General features: G+C 49.0%; 1 protein-coding gene across 1 annotated transcript in view; it reads right to left on the bottom strand.

Annotated features, from left to right (window-relative positions):
- HELZ2 (helicase with zinc finger 2) overlaps nucleotides 1–13,983 on the bottom strand; it is a 50,955-nt gene extending 36,972 nt beyond the window's left edge. Inside the window, exon 1 of the mRNA XM_084645668.1 lies at nucleotides 13,850–13,983. The gene's annotated coding sequence lies outside the window, so the exon portion shown is untranslated. The remainder of the gene's footprint in view (nucleotides 1–13,849) is intronic.
- Between the last annotated feature and the right edge of the window lie 10,129 nt (nucleotides 13,984–24,112).

Raw genomic sequence — 24,112 nt, forward strand, 5'->3', positions numbered from 1 at the left:
GGAGTCCATCAGGACAAAGTGCATTTGGAGAGAAGGTCAAGGCAGTTCCATGTTGTTTCACTTGGCTCCAAGCTCAAGGGATTTTTACCTAGGGGGGACATGTAGTTAAAAAGCTAAAATTTACTCAAGTCTAAATATCAGATAAAACTCCATGCTAGAAGTTCAGAATTAAACGCTGCAATGTATCGGCTAGTCAAGCGCCTTTGGGACCCAGCAAAAGTTCATTTAGTCCTAGGTCAATCCCTGACTGATGTGGGACCAGCATTTCCATCTAAAAAATGCTGGAAAATAAAAAAACAAACAAGAAAATCCGAATCTCTGTCGGACAAACGTATCTGCAGTTCCAGAGACTATCCTGCCTGAGAGGAGCAGCTGCGAGGCTGTGTCTGGCCTCTTCTGGGGCCAGGGGATACCCAGATAACCTGCTGATATGCTAATAGCAAAGCAAAGACAATCTAATAGTGACACAGATCTGGAGTCCCTGAACCCAAGGCAGCTCAGTGTGATAGGAGGATGCTCAAGGTCTCCTGCCTATTGATTAGCCAGTGTTAGAGAAACAAGTCCTAAGGCCTGGGTATTCACAGCTTTTCACCAACAGCCATACTCACTGAGCCAGCAGTTTGCTGGGTCATCGTGCGACTGCACTTTAACAATATATCTCATCTGCATCAGCAATAAGGTCATTCCTAAGGGGGAAAAGTGCTTGATCCCAGTCCAGAATAATCCTAAACACAAGCGAGGCACCTTCCCAGCCTCATGGAGTCCTCAGCTTGCCATCTCTGACACAGCATCCACCGGGGTTCCCTGTGAGCCTTAGGACATAACCAAAGATCATCCGCTGCCCTGTGGCCACACGCAATGCGCCCATTGACCCAGCAAGTTCCTTGTACTTAGATCACGCAACATATGGCCTTTGGGCCTGATTTTCATGTTGGCGCACTTAATTGTCTCCTGCAAATCCGGTGTGCATGCAGCAATGGGGCAAACGGCAACTTGCTCCCAGCCTGGCTTCCTGGGTGCTATGGAAATCCGGCCCAACTCAATTACCACAGTGGGCTGGAAAAGGTAAAGCCACAAATCTTCCCATGGGACAAATTCTTTCCAGGTGGAATGCTACCGTTTTACTTGACTTATGCCAAGGATGCATCGGACCTCATGTTTCAATTTCCCTGCAGGCAAAGTGAGACTAGCACCACCTCCCTTCCTAGCACATTGCTAGGAGAGTTATTTATTGTTTGTGGTGGCAATCAAGACGTTAAGTGCCAAGTAATATTATTGCTATTATGATTTAACTGCACAAATTGCAGAGTCACGCTGTGATGCTGGTGAGCCAAGTGCCAGCTCTGGCCAAGACCGTAGGTGTGAGCTAAGAACTGACGAACCCACAGCTGGAAAACAAACCAGCTCACCTGTGACAGGTGTGATTGTATTGTTAGAATTTATTGAGTAATTAGACTCTGTGAAATGCTTTAATTTGCTGCATGCATTAATCTCACTTGTTATGTCTGTATTCCACGCTATAAGGAAATATAAGAGAGACAAGGCGGGTGAGGACATTAAAAGAGATCACCTCTCCTCTATATCCTGGGACTGACAGGGCAACAACAACTCTGCAAATAAGGAAATATGTAAGTTTCAATTTATAACTTTGAAAATGTTTGCTCTGAACTTGTGAAGCCAGGCACGGGACTCGTTCCCCCACCCGTCCAGGAAGACTCTGAAAAATTAAGTGGGCCCTCATAAGACAAAAGCTTTGTTTATTTCCCCCCTCCACCTGTGCAGAAGGCCTCATCCCAGCCATTTGAACGCTGGAAGAGGAAAATAAAAATAGCTGACATGATTTTTCATCTCTTTGCTGTTTGAACTCTCACAGGGCCAGAGACTCTAGCTCAGTGGTTTCAACCTTTTTTCCTGTGCGGACCCCTGCAAAATTTCAAAGGGAGGTGGGGACCCCTTTGGAAATCTTAAGAAATAGTCTGTGGACCCCCAGCGGTCTCTGGGCCACAGGTTAAAAAACACTGCTGTAAACTGAAACGAGATCTCTTCGGGTTATCCCTGGGTCTGCCCTAAAAGACATGTCAAATTGAGAGATCACTGCAATTCTGTCACTCTTAGGAGCTGGATTGCAACTCATTTGGGTGTAGATGTTTGCTTGCTTTCACCTTTAAATAACTAATTTATTTATCCTAGCTAATAAACCTTTTGACAGTTTATTACAGGATTGGCTACAGGTGTTGTCTTTGGTGTAAGATCTAGGGCTGGGGTTCTCACAACACATTTTTTGGTGGAGTCAGAGTGCGGCCACCAACTCTTGCTGGTGGCCGCTCTGACAATTTTTCCTAAAATACTTAATTAACTTTAGGAAAAAAATAAATAGGCACACAGACATTTCCAAATCACAGTAATTTATGTATGAAGGGGTTTTCCACAGACTGAATAATAAAAATAATGTACAGTTGTCTCTATTTCTTTACTGGACCTAAAACAAAATAGAAACACAAATAAGGTGCTTTGCATGTCCTTGTATTTTGTTGTTGTTTCTTTTGCTTTTTTGGTTGCGTTTTCTTTTTAGATTTGCTAGCTAGTCAGTCTGCGCCTGTGAAAAGTGATATTTGTATGTTTATTAATATCACTCTTCACAGATGCAGACGTGTTTGCTATCTGGGAGACAGTGAAAAGTGATATTAACAAACATACAAATATCACTTTTCACAACAGATTTACTCAACCCTGGCAAGTCGGGGGACAAATTCAGCCTTGGATGGGGAGGTGGGTAGGGAGGCAGTGGGGGTCAGGGGAGGCAGCAGGGGCCAGGCTATGAGTGGGATAGTGAACTTTGCAGCCAGGAGATGGAGCCCTGCAGTTAAGGGACGGAGCCCACCACTGCGCAGCCAAAGCCCAGAGCCCAAAGCCCTGCGTTTGGAGCTTATCAGCACGCGGCCAGAGCCTGCCGCCCGCCACCCCAGGACTAAAGCAAGAAGCCTGAGCCCCATCGTTCCCAGGAAGGTGGGGAAAGCACACTGGCTGGCTCCAGAGGGGGGCAGGGCCCAAGCCCTGCCGGCGGCCATGCGGGAGGGGCCGCTGCTCTTCCCCCCACACTCCAGTTACCACCCAGGAGGCTGTGACTGCAAGAAAAGCCCCTGGTAGCCATATGCACTGATCTAGGGTATTCATTGATCAGGGGAAAGTGACTGGTCTCTTGGGGCTAGGAGCAACCTCAATATTTTGTAATTTTTGGTGTAAGTGACCAGTTATCACTAAGTCCAGCTTGCCTGGACAGCAAGATAGACTGGAGAGCCTACTGGGATGTCTGGGACTCCATGGAAAGACAGTTACAGTGACCCAGGAGTTCACATTTGTTACTGGTGAAATCTAATTATAGAACGCACCACCAGAGTGGGGTGTCTGCCCTGTTTTCTGACAGTCTGCCCTGCAGTCGACACTCACGCTCGTGAGCCACTCCAGACAATGTGGCACACGCCCTGGGAGGAAGTATCAGTAATCTGGCACGAAAGAAAAGCTCTCCTTGGATCAGGGGACAGGACTCTCTTGTTTGGGTTAGTAACCCCAGAGCCAGTAACGTTCCTCCTGACAGGAGTCATGGGTTTGCTAGACGTCAAACAAGGCAACACATTCCCACTGGCAGGTCTGCTCATCTCAAGGCATCCAGCGTTTAAAGAGCTATGACTGGTGGAGAAAAAGGTCTCAGTTATGTAGCTCCATTGTTTTAACAGAGACCCTTTTACTGTATGGTGCATGGAGACTATATTCTTTTAACCAATCATATTTAGGTTCAAGGCATACAGCTGATTTACCGCACTGAACAGAAAGCCCTTTGCATGCCCTGTCAAGTCACCAAGGGCCCATGTACACCACAGTTACAACAGTCAGGAAACTCCTCTTCAACAGAGCTTCCATTTGCAGCATAGACAGACTAGGACCATGGCTAGGTAGGCTGAGTCTGCACCAAGCGGCTATGCTGGCATAGCCTTTGCAGTGTAGATGTAACCCTTCTGCCCATCAGAGTTGGCAGCAACAAGGGCCGAGTTCAGTATCTAGGGGTTCTGTTTCAATAACACAATGCAAAACCAGCTCGAGCCCCCACCCAGTGACCTGGGACAATCACATACCACCCCCCTGGGCGCCTCTAGTAGACTAACTCATTGGTTCCTTCCAAAGGGCCTCAGGAAGCCCACTGTGGCTTCCACAAGCCTGTGTGCTAAACGTATTGGCTCCTCACTAGTCACCCCTGGTGCATCATAAGTTAACTGTTTTACTGATCTTATTACCCTGTCCCATCTATTGAGAATCTCTGTTGTGGAGGGGGGGGGTGGGAGCGACAGATGGAGAGGTTTCCTTTGAGGGTCCCTCGGCTACTGGCGTAGGCCCCTGCATCTCTGGTTCTACCAGTGGAAAGTCCAAGGTGCCCAGGGCACCTTCCACCTGTATGTCTCCACTGTCCAATATCCTGTGTGTGTGTCATCACAGGGGGCGTCCCATCGGCGGCACAGGGGTGCCAGTAACGGGCCTAAATACTTCCGCCATGGGATTTAGGGCTGATGAGGGGGAGCGCTCTCTTGGCTCAGCTAATCAAGACTGAAATCTGATCTCCATTCCAGAGTACACTATAGTCATGTCTTCCTCCTCAGACTCACTCTCAGATGTGCTGAATAGGGGTAGGTTAGCTGCAGGGGGCCCGCTGTCCGTGTTGGATGGCGGCTTTGGTTTAGCACTTTTGTTCTGTCTGGTTGCCCTGTCGTGGCCCATCTCATAAGGGGTGCCTACCAACTCCCCCACAGGGAGCAAAAGGTTTCTATGTACTGTCTTTATTTGCCCTGGACCCACTTCAGGTTTGATCTTGAAGACCAATCTCCCAGCTTTTCCATCACCAGGTAAGGAAGTGCCTTCCACCTATCTTGTGTTTGCCAGCAATACTCAAATTTCGCAGCAGGACTCTGTCCCCCGGCTGGAGCTCCTGCGAATGCGCTCTAGCATCATATCGATGTTTGTTGCGGTCTGAGCTCTTCCGAGCCGCAGATGTAGCTAAGTGATAAGCATCCCGCAGCTTTTCTCTTAGTCAGGATACATATTGCTGATGAGTTTCATAGCTATCTCCATCCTCTAATATACCAAAGCACAAGTCTATGGGCAATCTTGGTTCTCGCCCAAACATCAAGAGATATGGGGTGACTCCCGTAGCATCGTTCTTTGTGGTGTTGTAGGCATGCACCAGGAATATGACATGCTGGCTCCAGGTTGCCTTCTGCTCTGGTCGCAAAGTCCCCAACATATCTAACAGGGTTGAACCTCTCTGGCTAAGGATCACCTTGCAGGTGATAAGGCGTTGTCCTAGACTTTTTAATTCCCGCTATCCTCAGCGCCTCCTTCAGAAAGTGACTCTCAAAGTCCCACCCCTGATCCGAGTGCATCCGGGCTGGGAATCCATTCACTGAGAAATATTTGTCCCACAATACTCGAGCGACGGTGGTGGCCCTCTCATCACGTGTGGGATATGCCTGTGCATACCGTGTAAAATGATCAGTCACTACTAGAATGTTCCCAACATTCCTCGTCTACTCCTAGAGACAAGAAATCAATGCACACCAGCTCCAAAGGTTTGTTGCTGGTGCTGTTCTTCAGATATGCAGCCCTTGTGAGCAGAGTTTTCCTTTGAACATATCGAGCACATGTCTCACATTTCCTGCAAACATCTTCAGCCATCCAGGGCCAATGGAACCTACTATGAATCAGTTCCAGGGTCCTCTCCATCCCCAAATGCCCAAAGTCATCATGCAGGGCCCTCATGGCCAGGGCTCTGTACTCTTTTGGCAGCACTAGTTGTGCTCGTTGCTTTTGTAAAGGGTCCATGGCCATTCGGTGTAGCACTCCCTGAATCAGTTTTAGTTTGGTCCATTCTCTCAATAGTAGTTTACCCTCCTGGTTAGGTGGGACAACCGCAGCTGGGCTTCGCCCCTCCCTTTTGGCAAGTAGTGCATCACAAATGTCAATATCTTGCAGCTGGGCTTCTTGCCAGTCAGCAGCATTGAGCATGGGCAAAGGAGATTGGTCTAATGCAATATAGTTCACCGAAGCAGAAGGCATGCATTCAGGGGGCAGGCCCAGAGCTTCTGCAACATCCCTGAGGGCTCTCATGGGCCTCTAGCTCTCGACAATTCACATTGCAAATAGCTCTCACTCCATCAGTGGGTATCACAGCAACTTTCAGAGGTGTGGACAACGTATCTGCATCTACATTGCTTCTCCCTGATCACTATTGAATGCTGAACTCTTAGCTAGCCAAAGCAGCCACCCATCTCTGCCCTGTAGCATCCAGCTTAGCACTCGTTAACACATAAGTCAGTGGATTGGTGTCTGTCCACACATGGAACTGGGCACCATACAAGTAGTCTCAAAATTTCTCGGTGGTGGCCCATTTCAAGGCCAAGAACTCCAGCTTGTGGGTGGGATAGCGAGTTTCACTATCAGACAATCCTCGGCTGGCAAAGGCTACAGGTTTACATTTGCCTTCCACTTCCTGGTACAGGACTGCTCCCTGACCCTCCAAACTGGCATCAGTATGCAGGATAAACGGTTTGCCTGGGTCAGCAAAGACTAGGACTGGAGCACGAGTTAGGCAAGTAATGATTTCTTGAAATGCCTTTTCACATCTCTCATCCCCCTGTGGCCCAAATGGTTCAAAGGGACCATAGTGTCTCTGTACAGGAGGCTGTGGGGACTTCCCCTTATTCTTGGTCTTAATTTGTTTTTGCGGGATTGGTGTCCCCTGGTAAGATCATTCTGAGGTTTTACAATCGTAGCATAATTTTTCACAAATATGCGGTAGTAGCCACTAAATCCAAGAAAGGTCTTGAGTTCTCTGTAGTTACTTGAACATGGCCATGGAGTAAGTGCTTCTATTTTATCGGGATCAGTACTCACACCCTCATGGGACATGATGTGACCCACATACTTAAATGCCAGTTCTGCAGAACTGGCATTTGTCAATTGAAAGCTTCAAACCATAATCCTCCAACCTATCAAGCACTTTAAAAAGTCTTTCTTCATGCTCCTCCAACATTCTACCAAACACAATCAGGTCACCCAAATAAACTAACACTTGCAGTAAATTCATGTCTCCCACAACTTTCTCCATAAGCTGTTGAAATGTGGCAGGTGCTCCAGAAATCCCTTGGGGCATGCGTTCAAACTGATAAAACCCTAATGGGCAGATGAAGGCTGTCTTCTCCTTATCTTCTTCTCCCAGAGGGATCTGGTAGTAGCCGCTCCGAAGATCCAACACAGAGAACCACTGGCTTCCCAGTAAACAGTCTAAGGCATCTTGGACTCGAGGCATAGTGTACTGGTCAACCACAGCACTCCTGTTTAGAGTGCGATAGACAATACACATCCGGATTTTCCCATTCTTTTTACGGACCACCACAGTGGGTGAGGCGTAGGGGCTGCGGGACTCTGTAATGATGCCAGTCACAGCCAGCTCCTGAAGATGATGTCGCACATCTTCCATCTCAGAGAGAGCAATCCTCCTAGATCTCTCCCTAAAAGGTCGAGAATCATGCAGTCTGATGTTGTGCTCTACTGCTTTTGCACATCCCACTCATGCAGTGAGAACACCTTGGATCTTTCCCAAAGTTTCTTCCTCAGGCGATCTTTCCACTCCTTGGGCACTGGTGAATCTCCAAAGTCAAACTTTGCTGGGTCTATTGTCGGAACTTGAGTTTCACACTGGGGTTTTACGATTGATTCAGGCTCAAAGAGGTCTGCTATCTTTTGTCCTTGCTTCACAACAACATTGCGACACGTTTCTTTAGCAAATTAGTATAGTCACTCTTTCCTGGGCTTCAGCAGGTAGGGTTATGACTCCACTAGGGACCAGCACTCCTTCCAGGAGCTCTCCTTCCACCGGCTGCTCTATCATTGCTAATGCCCCTTTACTGCCTTTCAGCCAGGTACTCATGAGAAGCACCTCTTGCTCCGTCCTTGCAGGCACTACTAAGGGGGTCGTGCCCGCATACTTCAGTGCCCCAATCGGTAGCTCAGATGTCTCCTTTTTAGCGCTCTCGATTTTCTTATAGGCTTCAGCACAAAGCGGATGGATCGTCAGGGTATTCAGGTACTGGTCCCCAGCCCTTCATCTGCAGTAATCCGTGAGTACCTTGAAGAGACTGGAGTTGGTCCCTATCAACACAGACACATCAGAGGTCCCTTTAGGGTCAGGGCATCTTAAGGCAGCTGTGTCTACCTCTTCTCTTACTGTCTACCTCTTCTCTTACCCCAGCAACCTCCTCTGGGAATTCCAGGTGCACTATGACATACCCTTGGTAGGGGTATTCATCCATGCTGAGGCCACACAGACCAAGGCCGGTCAGTGACTGTATAGGCAGGTGCCTAAGCATCTGTTGGTAGAATGACTGAAATATAATAGTCACTTGAGATCCAGTGTCAAGCACTGCTTTACACTCCACCCCTTCAATCCTCACCGTGACCTCTGCTCGAGGCCCTATCAGTCCTGCGGGGATCCCAGCTGGACAGTCTTTTCTGAGGGACTCTTCAAATCCTGCAGGCCTGGGTGGTCCCCGTCCCCAGACCCTCTGGCGGTTACAGGATCTCTCCCAACTGATCCTCAGCTTTCCATACACTAAGGAGGGATTTTCTTCATTACGGCACTTGGCAGCTCCGTGCCCATCCTGACCACATCAGTAGCAGAAGAATTGTCCTTTCCCCCTTCGTCTGGGTGGGCCGGTGGCTCTAAATGTTGACCTCTCCATTGTCCCAGTTTGAGGCTCCTTATTCTTGGAAGTCTTAGCTTGGTCAATGGTGCTTTGCAGCTCAGCTATCCGTTCTGTCAGGACCTGCATTTGTTGGGCAAGTTCCTCTCTGGTGCTCACCATCAGTACACTGGCCGTTTGTAGTGGTGTTGTGCTGGCTGGCTCCGATGTCAGGGCTTCCCAAAACTCGCTAACAGCACTCAGTGATTTCAGCTCTTCGTAATTTTAGCTTTTTAGCGATTTCAGCTCATAGTAGGGGAGCCTCAGTACTGGTGCAACATTGGCCCCAAGTGAAATCAGCTCAGCAGCCTGCAATCAGACTCCTAACAGAACCAAACTCAGCTCTGATATTACACAGTGTAGAGAGAATGGAGTGAAATTGGTGTTTCAAGCCCTCGAAAGGCACCCACACCCCCAGGTACACATACTTATTCCCAGCCTCTCTCATCTCACTGGATTCTAAAACCCACATCCCTTGCCTAGCGAGTGCTACTTAGTTGAGGGCAAGTCCTTCAATTATAAAATGCCAGGTACAGTTCTACTGTCCTTGATTTACATAACCGGGATAACAACACTTTATTACTCCTGCCCCAATAACAAAGAGACCGGGGATCCCACAGCAGGCAAAGTGACCATTTTGGCAAGCAGTCCCATCATGCTAAGCGGGGTGGGTGTGCTCATGAAAACGAGATCAGCCCTTGAAGACCTTTTCCACAACTCACCACCAGATGTCAGGGTAGAGCTCAACCTGACTCTGCTTACATAGACATAGCCTCTGACAGAAGAGGAGAGCGCTCACTACCATGCAGGAGATGATCAGCGCCTCACCAGATCTAGCCCCAGCAGCCTCGCTACCCAGCCACAAAGGGCTGGGGGTTTCTGGGCATACCAGTCAAAATCCCTGTGCTTGCCCACCTTTGACAATTTATCCTGAGAAAGGAAAACTGGAGAGGAAGCTGGCCTGGGAGTCAGGAGACCTGGGTTCTATCCCCAGCTCTGCCACTGACTCAGTGACCTTGGGTAAGTCATGTCCCGTCTCGGTGCCTTTGTCCCCTCTGTCAGAGATAACACCTTTGTACAGCGTTTCCATACCCAGGGATGAGACACACCAGGTAAAAGCTAAGTGCTGTTGTTTTATAACCTACAGTGAAAAATGGGTTCAGTCACTGGGTTTTTTTTTGAAGATTGTAATGCCCCATCCACACACCCCTGCTGCCAGAGGGCAGCTCAAGGCACCAGGGCTGGGCCACACTAGAGAGTTAGGTCAGCCTAACTACATCGCTCAGGGCTGCGAAAAACTGCAAGCCTTGTGTGCTGTAATTAAACCACTGCACAGACACTTCTGGGTCGACAGACGAATTCTTCCGTCAACCTAGCTACCACCGCTCAGAGCGGTGGTTAGAAGAACCCCTTCTGTCACCGTAGCATGTGTCTACACTACAGTGCTATAGTGATACAGCTGCACTACTGTACCATTTCCAGTGTAGACATAGCCCGAGTCTTCAGAGCATTTCAAGCCATGGCAATTCTGTACCCTCCGCAAGGCCAGAAAGGGCAGCATGCAATCCATGCCTCTGGAATTCTGCAGCGAGTAGTGGGCTCCTTGTTAATGCAGACGACACACTGCCAAAAGCCACAGAATCTCTAAAGCTGGCTCCAATCTCTGTTGCCCTTGCTGCAGACTTACAGGATCCTGGCTGCAGGGGGAAGGCTTCTAATAGAAAACATTCCAGAGAGAACCTGTGGAAGTCCTTCTTGGGAGAACAAAGGACTCCTACACAGTGCATGGGAGGGGAGCATTTGGGCATAAAGATAGTGCCTCTGAGAATGCTTCAGTATCAATTGAGTTTAACTGCCCCACTTCACAACACTTAGCATTTCCAAAAGGGGCTATCAGGGTGGTTGGAGTTGAGCTGAACTGGCTGCTTGGATAATAGTTTACACCTCTGAATTTGCTATTGTTTGACTGAAGCATCAGGGACACACCAGGTCAGCTTCCATCCTGACAGCTCTGCCCTAGTCAGAAGGGCTGGACACGTTCTTTGATTTTAAAACTAAAGCTTGGTCTCTTTGACAACAAAAACCAGTAGAAAGTTACAGGGAGAACATACAGGTCCCTGGACCTCAGGTACTGTGTGCTCACAGTGACCACAGTTCAGTGAAGCACTTAGGTCCACGTGCAAACCCGAAGCATGTGTAAGTTCCACTGAAGTCAGTGTGAATTAAGGATATGTTCGAGTGCTTTGCTGAATCAGACCCTATGTTCTCCAGCATGTCTGGCTGGATGCATGGTTCAGGTTCACTCTGCTACCAAGATTTCATCTCTATTTCCTTTGGGGCCTTTAAAATGGAATACCTAAAGACAGGCCCTTAAATAACAATGACCAGATTTCTTCTAGGGGTGCTGAACTTCCCACCGCATGGAGCTCACTGAGAGTGAAGTTTTCAGCACCTACTACCTCAAAGTCTGTCTGGTCTCATGGGTAAAACACTGGGCTGGGACTTGAGAGACTTGGGTTCTAGTCCCAGCTATGCCAGTGGCCTGCTGGATGACCTTCACTTTCCTGAGCCTCAGTTTTCCTATGGAGATAACGGTACTGGCCTCCCTTGCAAAGCACTTGGAGATCTGCTACTGCCGATGAAGTGAGCTGTAGCTCACGAAAGCTCATGCTCAAATAAATTGGTTAGTCTCTAAGGTGCCACAAGTCCTCCTTTTCTTTTTGCGAATACAGACTAACACGGCTGTTACTCTGAAACATATAAAACCACAGGCACTACTGGGCCTATGAGATCAGCTTTTGTTTTGAAAGGACATTTCTGGCCCTTTGGGCTATAAAGGGAACTCTCCCCGCTGCAAAGAGATCCAGGGCTATCATCACTGGGACATACCTTTGCCACACCATTGTTTAGGTTGTTATAAATCCGGACTGTTCCAAGCAGCGAGGGGTGCTATCAGAACCCAGCCACCAAGAACATTCACTAACCCATCGGGGCCCAAGCATTGCAAGCAACATTGTGGATAGTTTTCAAATGCCTGTAAAAGTGCACTCGCCCTTTTGTGGGAGAACACTAGAAAGCGTGACCCTATATTCTAAGCAGGTTCACCGTTGATCTCAAGTTTAGATGCAAGTCACAGATCCTGATAGAGGAGGCTGGTATATTACAGCCCTTACCAAAGTCCAGCACATATGTGTAGTGCCTTCCTACCTCATTAGGATTAATAGCTGGGCTTATTTCTCATAGGTTATATTTTCTCCTCGCATGAAGCCCTGCTACACTAAACTGCTCCCTTTGCCGCTGCTCCAGCCCTTTTCCCGTGCACCTCATGGAGTCCAATGTGCAATATTCAGCTTGTCCACCTCTACCTCATCTGCTGCTTTAAAAAACAACCACCAAAGAACAACAATTCCTTTAAACTCCAAAACCAGCATACTCTTGGGATCAGGGCTGTATACTTTCTGCCTGTACCGCACCTAGCACGAGTCTCCATTCTGGTTCAAGCCTCTAGGTGCTAAGTTAGTATGAATAATAAATAACTTCCTTGGAAACAGAGATCCCTGAATTTAAGGCGCCGCCTCCTACACACGTGTAGAGAAACGTATTCGTTGTACTTAAGGGGCTCGATTCTGCTCTTCAGCACATCCTGGCAACTATAACAACAGCCCTGCAAATCCGCAGATATCCGCATCCGTGGATGTGAGTATCCGCGGGCCAGATCAGATGCGGATACAAATCCGCACAGAGCTTTAACCATAATTCCAAAGAGGCTGAGAAAAAGAATTTGGCCTAGTGTCTTTATAGTTAGGCTTTGCCTTGATTAATTATTTACCAGTGATCCCCTAATGAGTTACTCTAAAGAGAGCCATTAACCCCCTTAATTAGGGGTGAGTGACATGGGTCATCATACCAGATGTGCCCTCCCCATCTTGGCACACCTGGTATACCCACAGAACACTGCTCCTTCCCTTTGTGCCAGCCATGGCAGCTCACCCCATCTTTGGGTGCAAAGCCCCCCTCTACCACACACCCCAGTGACAGGTGCATGGATGGGCCTCCACAGCCCCCCCTAGACTCCTGCTCCCCATGAAGTCCCCATACAAGCAGCCAGGGTTCTCACTTCCTGGCAGAGCGCCCCTGTGGTTTGGGAAGCCACCAAAACAATAAATATTACTCCTCTTTTGTTTCTAAGAGGTGGCTGAAAAAATAAACCCAGATATTCAGTGTAATAAGTCAGTTGGATCTGACAGGACCCCAGAACTACGAGTAACCAATTCTGAGACACAAAGTGCCACACCTCTCTAACTGCCTGCCTACACCGGGGTCTCATGGCCCCATGCCCTGTTGGTGCAAATTCCTAGCACAGCGCGAGATCCTCCTCATAGCAGTGCAGACAGCCTGCCCGAGGGGTTTGCACCCGCCTGCCGACAGCAGGCTCCAAACCCAGCCCAGCCGGGACAAAGCCGCCCGTGGCTTCCCCGAAACAGGCTGCTCGCGTGCCCGGCACTTGGCTGGGACGGGACCGCAGACAGGCTGCTCTGCTGACCGAAGCAAACAACTTCACTCGCTCCGGGCTCTCCCCTAACGCTACGCGGGGAGGTGGAAGGGCTGCATCCGACTCCTGACCCCTCACACACCAGCCCGCCGGGAAACCAGACCCCGAACTTCCCCCAACTGGCCCTGCTCTGGGGCAGCCCCGCCCGGGCTTTCATACGGCCGATAACGCCCGAAGTCACTTCTCACTTCCCCATCCCACGTCGCCGCGGAGCGGGGACCCGACGGGCTGGCTCTCGGGCAGCGCCTGGGGAAGGAGGTGTCCCCGGAAACAAGGGCGCCCCAGTCCCCAGCACCGCCCCGCTCGGGGGCCGCCCACGCGGGTCAGCCGGTCCCGGGTGGGAATCCCGCAGGGGGCGGCGGGGACCCAGCCAGGCTGGCAGGGGGAGCCTGGGGGAAAGCGAGAGCGGCTCGTCTCCCCCCCCCCCAAGCTGAGACTTTGCAAACTGCCCTGCCCGGGGTCCCCGAGCCCTGCCCGGAGCGCCCCTCCTGGGGGCCGGCCAGCTTCTTACCCCGGCGGCCGCATGGAGGGAAGGAAACTTTGTGTCCCCTGCGCGGCGGCGCGGCGGCTCCTGCCGCCCGGCGCTGGGGGGTCCTGGCCCGCGGGCTGCGGCCGCTGAGCTGGGGCTGACTCGGTCCAGCTCCCTCTAAGCCGGGCTGTGCCGCGATCGGTTTCGTTTCTGGGCCCTCGCTGCATTCAAACCTATGGCAGCGCCTCGCGGAAATTACATCACCGCAGCCCCGTGGGAGCCCGGCCGGCCCCCTCCAGCCCAGCCCCCCCGCATTCACAGCCGCACACTCCCCCCCCCGCCCTGAGGGCAAAGCCAGCTCCGCCCCCTGCATGCACAGCTCCGCCCCCCCGCATTCACAGACACACACTCCCCCCCCCGCCCTGAGGGCAAAGCCAGCTCCGCCCCCTGCATGCACAGCTCCGCCCCCCCGCATTCACAGACACACACTCCCCCCCCCGCCCTGAGGGCAAAGCCAGCTCCGCCCCCTGCATGCACAGCTCCGCCCCCCCGCATTCACAGACACACACTCCCCCCCCGCCCTGAGGGCAAAGCCAGCTCCGCCCCCTGCATGCACCGCCCCCTGCATGCACAGCTCCGCCCCCCCAGCACCGCCCCCTGCATTCACAGCTCCGCCCCCCCAGCACCGCCCCCTGCATACACCGCTCCAGCCTCCAGCACCGCCCCCTGCTTCCACAGCCACCCTTGGGGAAGGGACAAAGCCAGCGCTGCCCCTGCATACACAGCCACCCCTTTCCTCCAGTCTGGGGGGGTGGGGACAGAGCCAGCACTAACCAGCCCACTCCGCTCCACGCTGACTACCCCCATCTGCTTTCCAGCCTCGGTTGAGACCAACTCAGAGCCAGCACCATCCAGTCTGGTGCATGCACAGCCCTCCTGTTCCTCCTACCCTCCTGCATCCAACCCATCGCTCTTTTTCCCTTCCCCTTCCTCTTTACCGCTGCCCTCCTTACCTTTCCATCAAAAATAACCTGGCCCTGAGGGGGCAGAAAACACCCAAGTTGCTGCACCCATACAGTTCCTGCATAGGCACTGCCCCCCCCGCCCCCCCTCAACTCCGGCTGAGTGTCCTACCGAGCCAGAGCTTCCCCACACCCTGAAGCACGGAGCAGGTATATTGCCTGGGCTGGCTTACGGGGAACGGAATCCAGGACCCCTGCCCCGGCCAGCTTGTTCCAAATGGTCTCTGGCATCCAGAACTTGGACGCCTGGGGGGTAAGTTAGATCCATAGATTCCAAGGGCCAGAAGGGCTCATGGGGATCAGTCTGACCACCTGCACAACACAGGCCATAGACCCTCCATGAATTAATTCCTGTTGCCCTAGAGCAGATCTTTTAGAAAAACATCCAGTCTTGATCTAACAAGGGCCAGTGATAGAGAATCCATCACAACCCGTGGTGAGTTGGTCCAGTGGTTAATTACCCTCGCTGTTCAAATGTTGCACCTTATTTCCGATGTGAATGTGTCTTGCTTCCACTTCCAGCCACTGGGTCTTCTTCGACCTTTGTCTACTAGAGTGAAGGAGCCCACTGTTAAATATTGGTTCCCCATGTAGGTGCTTACAGACTGTGATCAAGCCAGCCCTTAATCTACGGTCTTTGTTAAACTAAATAGATAGACTGAAGGAGCCCAATCACTTTAAGGCAAGTTTTCCTTAAAATGTGGCATATGTGACATACCTTGACTTAGCAAAGCTTTTGATAGGGTCTCCCACAGTATTCTTGCCAGCAAGTTAAAGAAGTATGGATTGGATGAATGGACTATAAAGAGGATAGAAAGCTAGATTGTCGGGCTCAACGGGTAGTGATCAACGGCTGGATGTCTAGTTGGCAGCCGGTATCAAGCGGAGTGCCCCAGGGGTCGGTCCTAGGGCTGGTTTTGTTCAACATCTTCATTAATGATCTGGATGATGGGATGGACTGCACTCTGAGCAAGTTCACAGATGACTCTAAGTGAGGGGGAGAGGTAGATACGCTGGAGGGTAGGGATAGGGTCTAGAGTGACCTAGACAAATTGGAGAATTGGGTCAAAAGAAGAAATCTGTTGAGGTTCAACAAGGAAAAGTGCAGAGTCCTGCACTTAGGATGGAAGAATCCCATGCACTGCTACAGGCTGGGGCCTGACTGGCTAAGCAGCAGTTCTGCAGAAAAGGACCTGGGGATTATAGTGAACGAGAAGCTGGATATAAATCAACAGTGTGCCCTTGTTGCCAAGAAGACTAATGGCATATTAGGCTGCATTAGTAAGAGCATTGCCAGCAGATCGAGGGAATTGATTATTCCCCTCTATTTGGCACGGTTGAGGCCACATTTGGAGTATTGTGTCCAGTTTTGGGGCCCCCACTATAGAAAGGATGTGAACAAATTGGAGTGAGTCCAGCAGAGGGCAACGAAAATGATGAAGTGAGCTGTAGCTCAGGACAGCTTATGCTCAAATAAATTTGTTAGTCTCTAAGGTGCCACAAGTCCTCCTTTTCTTTTTGCAAATACAGACTAACACAGCTGCTACTCTGAAACCTGCGAAAATGATTAGGGGGCTGGAGCACATGACTTACGAGGAGAGGCTGAGGGAACTGCAGTTACTTAATCTGCAGAAGAAAAGAGTGAGGGGGATTTGATAGCAGCCTTCAACTACCTGAAGGGGGGTTCCAAGAGGATGTAGCTAGGCCAGGGGTGGGCAAACTTTTTGGGCTGAGGGCCACATCTGGGTGGGGAAATTGTATGCAGGGCTGGGGCAGGGGGTTGGGGTGCAGGAGGGAGTGTGGGGTGTGAGAGGGGGTGCGGTGTACAGGAACAGCCTCAGGGCAAGGGATTGGGGCAGAGGAGGAGTGCGGGGTATATGAGGGGGCTCAGGGAAGGGGGTTGGGGTGCAGGAGGGGTGCGGACTGCGAGAGGGAGTTCAGGGCAGGGAGTTGGGGTGCAGGAGGGGTGCGAGGTGCGGCAGGGGGCTCAGGGCAGGAAGTTGGGGTACAGGAGGGGTGTGGGGTGCAGGCAGGGGGCTTAGGGCAGGGAGTTGGGCGGCGGGGTGCAGGCGGGGTTCGGGCTTACCTAAAGCAGCTCCGGGGTGGCAGTGGCGCACAACGGGGCCAGGGGCAGGCTCCCTGCCTGCCTCTTGTGGCCCCACGTGGCACTGCTCCGGGCAGCGGCCGGAACCACTTCCCTGCGCGGCCTCTGGGGCGGCGACGAGACACAGGGCTCCACTCACTGCCCTTGCCACGCCTCCAGGTACCTCCCCCAAAGCTCCCATTGGCCGTGGTTCCCCGTTCCTGGCCAATGGGAGCGGCAGGGGGGCGGTGCCTGGAGGCAAGGGCAACGCATGGAACCCTCTGCCCCGGGCCACAGGGACGTGGCACCGGCCGCTTCTGAGAGCGACGCAGGGCCTGAGGCACCATGGGGGGGCAATCCTGCGGGCCGAATCCAAAGCCCTGGTGGGTCGGATCCGGCCCGCGGGCTGTAGTTTGCCCACCCCTGAGCTCGGCTGTTCTCAATGGCGGCAGATGACAGAACAAGGAGCAATGGTCTCAAGTTGCAGTGGGGGAGGACTAGGTTGGATAATAGGAAAAACTATTTCACTAAGAGGGAGGTGAAGCACTGGAATGGGTTCTCTAGGGAGGTGGTGGAATCTCCTTCCTTAGAGGTTTTTAAGGCCTAGCTTGACAAGTCCTGGCTGGGATGATTTAGTTGGGGGTTGGCCCTGCTTTGAGCAGAGGGTTGGACTAGATGACCTCCTGCAGTCCCTTTCAACCCTAATCTTCTATGATTCTACAGCTTACATTCTTTGTTCCTCGATGTGTGACTTTACATTTGGCTGCATTAAAACACATTTTGTTTGCTTGCACCCAGTTTACCAATTAATCCGGGTCACTCTGTATTAGAGACCTGTCCTCTTCATTATTTACAACTCCCCCAAACTATTTCTCATCCACAAACTTTATCAGTGATGGTTTGTGTTTTCTTCCTGGTCATTAATAAAAATGTTAAATAGCGTAGGACCAAGAACTGATCCTTTCAGGGCCCCATTGAAAACACACCTGGCTTGATGCTGATTTCTCACTTATGGTTACATTTGAGACCTATCAGTTAGATGGGATATAATCAATTTAATGTGTGTGACCCCAGCACACTGCTAGTCCCAGATTTTTCCCCCCAAAATGTATGCCCAGCCCTCTCTTGGACAGTATGAATATATTATGTCTGTTGTTCCTTTAAGGGAATAATATGCACACAACTTGTTACCCCACATGGAGTCACCCAGACATTTCAACCTGAACACGCGGAATTAGATAAAACAATAAAACAAGTTTATTAACAACAAAGAGAGATTTTAAGTAAGTAAAAGTAATGAGGCATTGAAAGTCAGCAATAGTTACAAGAAAAATAAACACAAAACATGTGACGTTGCACTCTATATGATTTTATAAAAATATGCTAATGAGTGTGAATATAATGTAACTGGAATATGCTTCATGCAAAAGGTCTCTTGTAAGGTATCTTTACAAAGCTTATCTACTGAGTATGGTCATCCTATTTGTATGTATGTATCATTCTTGTATCTGAAACTAGAAATATGAAATATAACTCTGAGGGCCTATTGTAATTATGCAAAGTGTGGGCCATTAATGGTGGTTGGGAATCTTGATGGCTCCCATTAACCAGGACAATTGTCTGTAGATGGCTCTGTTTTACTTGTAAGTCTTCCTGTATGTGTGTTTGCTGGCAAGTGGATAATGAAGTCTTACAGTAACATGTGATCATGTCACCTGAACTGGAATCCATCTTTAACCTGGTGCTTTTCCATTGAGAAGGAGGGGTAGGAACTCAGAGGGACAAAGGATTCTCGCCTATGCAAAAGATATATAAGTGGGTGGAAGAGAACAAATGGGGCGGCCATCATGAGAAATCTCCTAGCTACCACCTGAGCTGGAACAAGGGCTGTACCAGGGGAAAGGATTGTGCCCAGACTAGGAAGGCGTCCAGTCTGTGAAAGAAACTTATTGAAACATCTCTGAGGGTGAGATTTTATCTGTATTCAGTTTTATTACGGTACTAGACATAGACTTGCGGGTTCTATTCTATTTTTCTTGGTAATTCACTTTGTTCTGTCTGTTACTATTTGGAACCACTTAAATCCTACTTTCTGTATTTAATAAAATCACTTTTTACTTATTAATTAACCCACAGTATGTACTACTACCTGGGGGGGGACAGCTGTGCATATCTCTCTATCATGTTATAGAGGGTGAACAATTTATGAGTTTACCCTGTATAAGCTTTACACAGGGTAAAACTTATTTATTTGAGGTTTGGACCGCATTGGGAGTTGGGCATCTGAGTGTCAAAGACAGGAACGCTTCTTAAGCTGCTTTCAGTTTAAGCCTACAGCTGTCAGGGGACATGGTTCAGACCTGGGTCTGGGTTTGCAGCAGGCTAGTGGGTCTGGCTTCAGGCAGGGCACTGAAGTCCCAGGCTGGGAGGGCAGGGAAAGCAGGGGCCGAAGTAGTCTTGGCCCATCAGTCGGCAGTTCCCAAGGGGGGCTCTGTGATCCTACCCATCACAAAACATTTACTAGTGCCTAACTTAACAAACTGTATTAGACTCAAGCCAAGTTTCACACCACATGCTCCAGCAGCTTAGTGACCAAACTCTCAAGTCAGGACCACGCTCTCCCCCTCCCCAATTCCAATGGCTATTTTCCTTTGCTTGGGTGAGAGACAGACAGGGAGAGAGAGGAGGGGTCACCCTGTGGTAAGCTTTAAAGCTGGTAGGAGTCAGGGTGTGGCTGCCTGGTTGCAGTACACACAGATATATTGGAATTAATTTGCAAATTGGATACAATTAATTTAGGCTTGAATAGAGACTGGGAGTGGTTGAGTCATTACACAAAGTAAAACTATTTCCCCTTGTTTATTCCCTCTCCCCCGCCTTCCTCAGACGTTCTTGTTAACTGCTGGAAATGGCCCACCTTGATTATCACTACAAAAGATTTTCTCCCCCCCCCCCTTGCTGGTAATAGCTCATCTTAAGTGATCACTCTCCTTACAGTGTGCATGATAAACACCCATTTTTTCATGTTCTGTGTGTATATAAATCTCTTCACTGTATTTTCCACTGAATGCATCCGATGAAGTGAGCTGTAGCTCACGAAAGCTCATGCTCAAATAGATTGGTTAGTCTCTAAGGTGCCACAAGTCCTCCTTTTCTTTTTACAGATATAGCTGGGAATGATTTACATGCTGGAGGTGGTTTATGGGCAGTTCAGGCTGGAGGCTACAGCATCAAAGGCATTACAAAGGGCACCTCAGGTACAGGGCACGGGTGACAACTACTCATTGGTCTGGATTGTAGCCTAGTATGCCATTGGGTGTCATTTGAGTTTGTATCATTTTAATTTTTTAATCAAAATGTTGTGTGGCACCAAGTCAAATGCCTTACAGCAGTCTAAGTATATTACATCAACATTATTACCTTACCTTGTATTCTCGTAACAAATCATGTGAGCTGACTAGATCTATTTTCCATAAGCCATGTTGAATGGCATTAGTTATATTACTTATCATTAATTTTTATCAATCGAGTCCCATATCAACCATTCCATTACTTTGTCCAGGATCAATGTCAGACTTACAGGCCTATAATTGCCTGTCCCTTTTACCCTTTTTAAATACTGGCACAACATACCTTTCTTCCAGTCTGGTGAAACTTCCCCAGCGTTCCAAGACGTCTTGAAAATCAACATTCATGGTCCAGACTGCTCCTCAGCCAGCTCTTTTAGCTTTCTTGGATCCAGACCTGCTGATTTTAAAATGTTTAGTAGTTGCTGTTTAACATTCACCAGAGTTCCTGTTGGAATGGAAAGTAGTTCATTTTCGTCAATTATGACTAAATCTTCTAGCTTTTTCCCAACCACAGAACAGAAATATTTTTTGATCACTTCTGCTTTTTCTGCATTAGCACTGAATGTTCTACCATTTCCATCTAATAGTGGACCAATACCATTGTTATGATTCCTTTTGTTCCCAATATACTTTAAAAACTTTTTATTGTATGTAACTCTGTTGATGATTGAGTTCGCCTTCTGTTCTTTTGCTTCTCTTATCAATTTTCTACAATTCAGAGCTTCTGATTTAAATTAAATTGCTTTCACCTTCCCCTTTCTTCCAGTGGTTATATATATCTGCTTTCATTGCCCTTCTAAGTCAGGTTAGGTTTTTTTAAACTAGTATGGCTTTCTTCTTTCTCATTTGTGGCTTTTTGAGCATCTAGTAAAATGTTCTGAAACAGTTCCCAATTATCAATCACATTTTTCATTTACATTCTTTTTCTCAACTGTTTTGGCTCATAATTGTTTTCAGCTTTGTTAAATTGACCCTTTTGAAGCACCAAGTATATATATGACTGGTTTGGACTTTATCCTGTTTGCACAGAACACATGTGATCAAGTCATGTTCACGTGTACCTAAGCTAACATTAATTTGTAGTTGTATGATCAGTTCCTTTTTATCTGTCAAGAGACATCTAATATATAAAATCTATAATATTGAGAAAATCCGAGGATGTTTTGTACTGACAGCATGAGATAAGTAGCATGTGTCACTCAGATTGAAGCCCCCCAAAATAATGCAGCTTTTTCCCCACTACACATTATAGCTAGGCTCATAAGGAGCCAGTCATCCTGTTCTTTAATGTGATTTGGTGGTCTGTAGTGGATGCCAACTAATACCACAGCTTATGCTTTATCTATTGGGACATTGATCCATAAGCATTCAAGATCATTTGCTTCCAAGTTATAAGTGTCTCAGAAACAGGAAATGTCATTTTGACATAGAATGCACTCCCCCTCCCCTTTGAATATGAATCTTCCTAGCAGGTTTCAGTAATACCAACTAGATCAAATTTATGCTCATAAATATGCAATTCCAATTCCTCTTGTTTATTTCCCAAGCTCCTAGCATCAGGCCGGCTGACGTAGGGGTCAAATGGGGCAACTGCCCAGGGGCTCAGGTGATTTAAAAGGGCCACTCTGGGCACTACTCCAGGCACCACTCTGGGCACTGCAAGACTGCTCCGGGCACTGTGCTTTGGGGGGCCCCTGTGGGCGGTGCCAGAAGTGATGGATTCGTCACTTCCGCCCCGGTCCACGCCCCCCCACCTAGGGATGGCCCTGGCCCCTGGAATTTCTGTCGGTGGGCCTGCCTAGCACTGGTGTAGAGGCAACTTAAGAATTTCTTCTCTTCACCTATTTTGGTGTCTTGATTAATTTTGTTTGTAACATCTTGATTTTGTTCTAAATGAATGCTTTTTTGTTCCCTCTTTTCACCCTCTCCTTTTGTTACTAGTTTAACACCCTCCTGTCTAGTCCTACAAACTGTCTTCGAGAAGATTTGTTCTTCTTCTAAGATAATAAATAGTAATAAATAATTTCAGGGACCCAATTCAAAGCAACTTTGACTGGTGTAATTGCATCCACACTAGGTGGGTTGTAGCAGTTCAATTATGCCAGTGCAGGTAAAGTGGTACAGTTTTTGCAGGTAAACAAGGTCCAATCAGTTTCCCTTCTGTGAATAAATCAGTTTTGTTTTCCATTTCTTAGTGCCACCAGCACTATTGCATAAGATTGCAGAGGAAAGTTCAAATCCAAGCCAAAGTCATTTCTTTTAATTGAGCAAAAGTCTCAGTGTCAACATGCCTGTCCATAGCAAGATCTGTAAAACTTTTAATCACAACACAACACAAATTTTGGGCCTAACCATCAGGGGGCCTGATCCTGAGAGATGCTAAATACCCTCAATTCCCACTTCAGGAGGTGCCCAGCCCCTGGCAGGTTTCGGCACAGAGTCTCTTTAGAGTTTGATGTTTTTCTCCCTCCCAGTTTGTGACACTCTTTTGTTTCATCTTGTTTTAAATTAGATTGTAAGCTCTTTGGGGCTGGGACCTGGGTGTTGTTTACAACATTTAGTGCAAAGGAGACCTGGTCAGAGCAGCCTTTAGGTGCCAATTCAATACAAATCATAATGATTAGAAAAGTTACTGAAGAAAATGCCAACGTCTGTGACCCCAATGATAGCTGCTCCCTTTGCACCTTCAGGTCCTGGCTGCTCGCGTCACTGACTACATGAAATGGTTATTTTCTCCTGTTAGCCCTGCAGCACCAGGACAGCTGTGGCAGAGAGAGCTGGATTCTGTTCTTCCCTGCACATTATTAACAAAAAACAGCTGAGAAGTTCCTATTGTGCAACTTCATTAAGAGAGATGATGCAAGAGGCAGAACGAGGGTGGCTGGGCTCTCTGGTCCCTGGAGAATGAGAAGCAATGACACACAGGAAATTCCTGTCTGGACTTATAAAGTGAGGCAAAGCCGGTCTAGTAGCGGAATAAATCCACAATCCCACTGTATCATCCTTGCAGTAACTTTTCTGTCTAACTTCCTGGAGGAGGGGAATAATCAGAATGAACAAAGTGCAAAATATACATCCCACTATCAGCTGAACTATGGCTGAGGAGTTTGTGTAAACAGCCAGCCACAGACGTGATATGCATCATGCAGGGATGTTCAGGCCCAACCATGTTACCACTCAGAGACAATAGTCCAGAATGAGGGACATCGTTCTCATGTATAAGGCCCAGCCAACCAGCAGAGCTATGTCATGGGAACCATTTTCACCAAGGGTGGCCCCTGATCTTGTTACAACACTGTTCCATTGTGCGCTCTGTAGACAGGATCTTATCAATGATCCAGAATGGTGCTTAATTCAGGAACAGTGTTAAGGCCCCCAGTAGCAGGGTGGACGGCCCCTTGGTTGTTCACAGCCAGAGGCCATGTAAGAACAGCTGTTTGGGGCTGGGAGAAAAGATTATTAAGCCCAGATGGGAAGGGGTCAGGTGAGTCCTATAAAGGGCTGGAAATGCTCCCTTAAAGGCTAGAGGAAGGAGGTGGTTTCCTATGGCAGGTCCTAGAGGGGGGAGAGATGCGAGGGGAAAGGCCTCCAGGCTCCTGCAGCTTGCTTGTGTCAGTGGAATAGCTTGTGGTGTTGCTTTGTGTTTGAAGAACAAACTGTGCCCTGAAGAAAGGGCCAGAACAGACTCTGGGTGCAGCATGCATCCTTCCTGGGCTGGGGGGACAGGCCAGCCGGCAGCACCCCCTACCCCATGGAACCCGTCCAGGAGCCAGCCATGTCAAAATGAGACTCCCCGACAGCACTGTGTAAGTTGTAGCTGGGGCAGTTCCACCAGCAGCAGCATCCTCTA

The sequence above is a fragment of the Lepidochelys olivacea genome (genome assembly GCF_965140295.1).
Source record: "Lepidochelys olivacea isolate rLepOli2 genome assembly, chromosome: 13".
In the NCBI taxonomy this organism is placed as follows: Eukaryota; Metazoa; Chordata; order Testudines; family Cheloniidae; genus Lepidochelys; species Lepidochelys olivacea.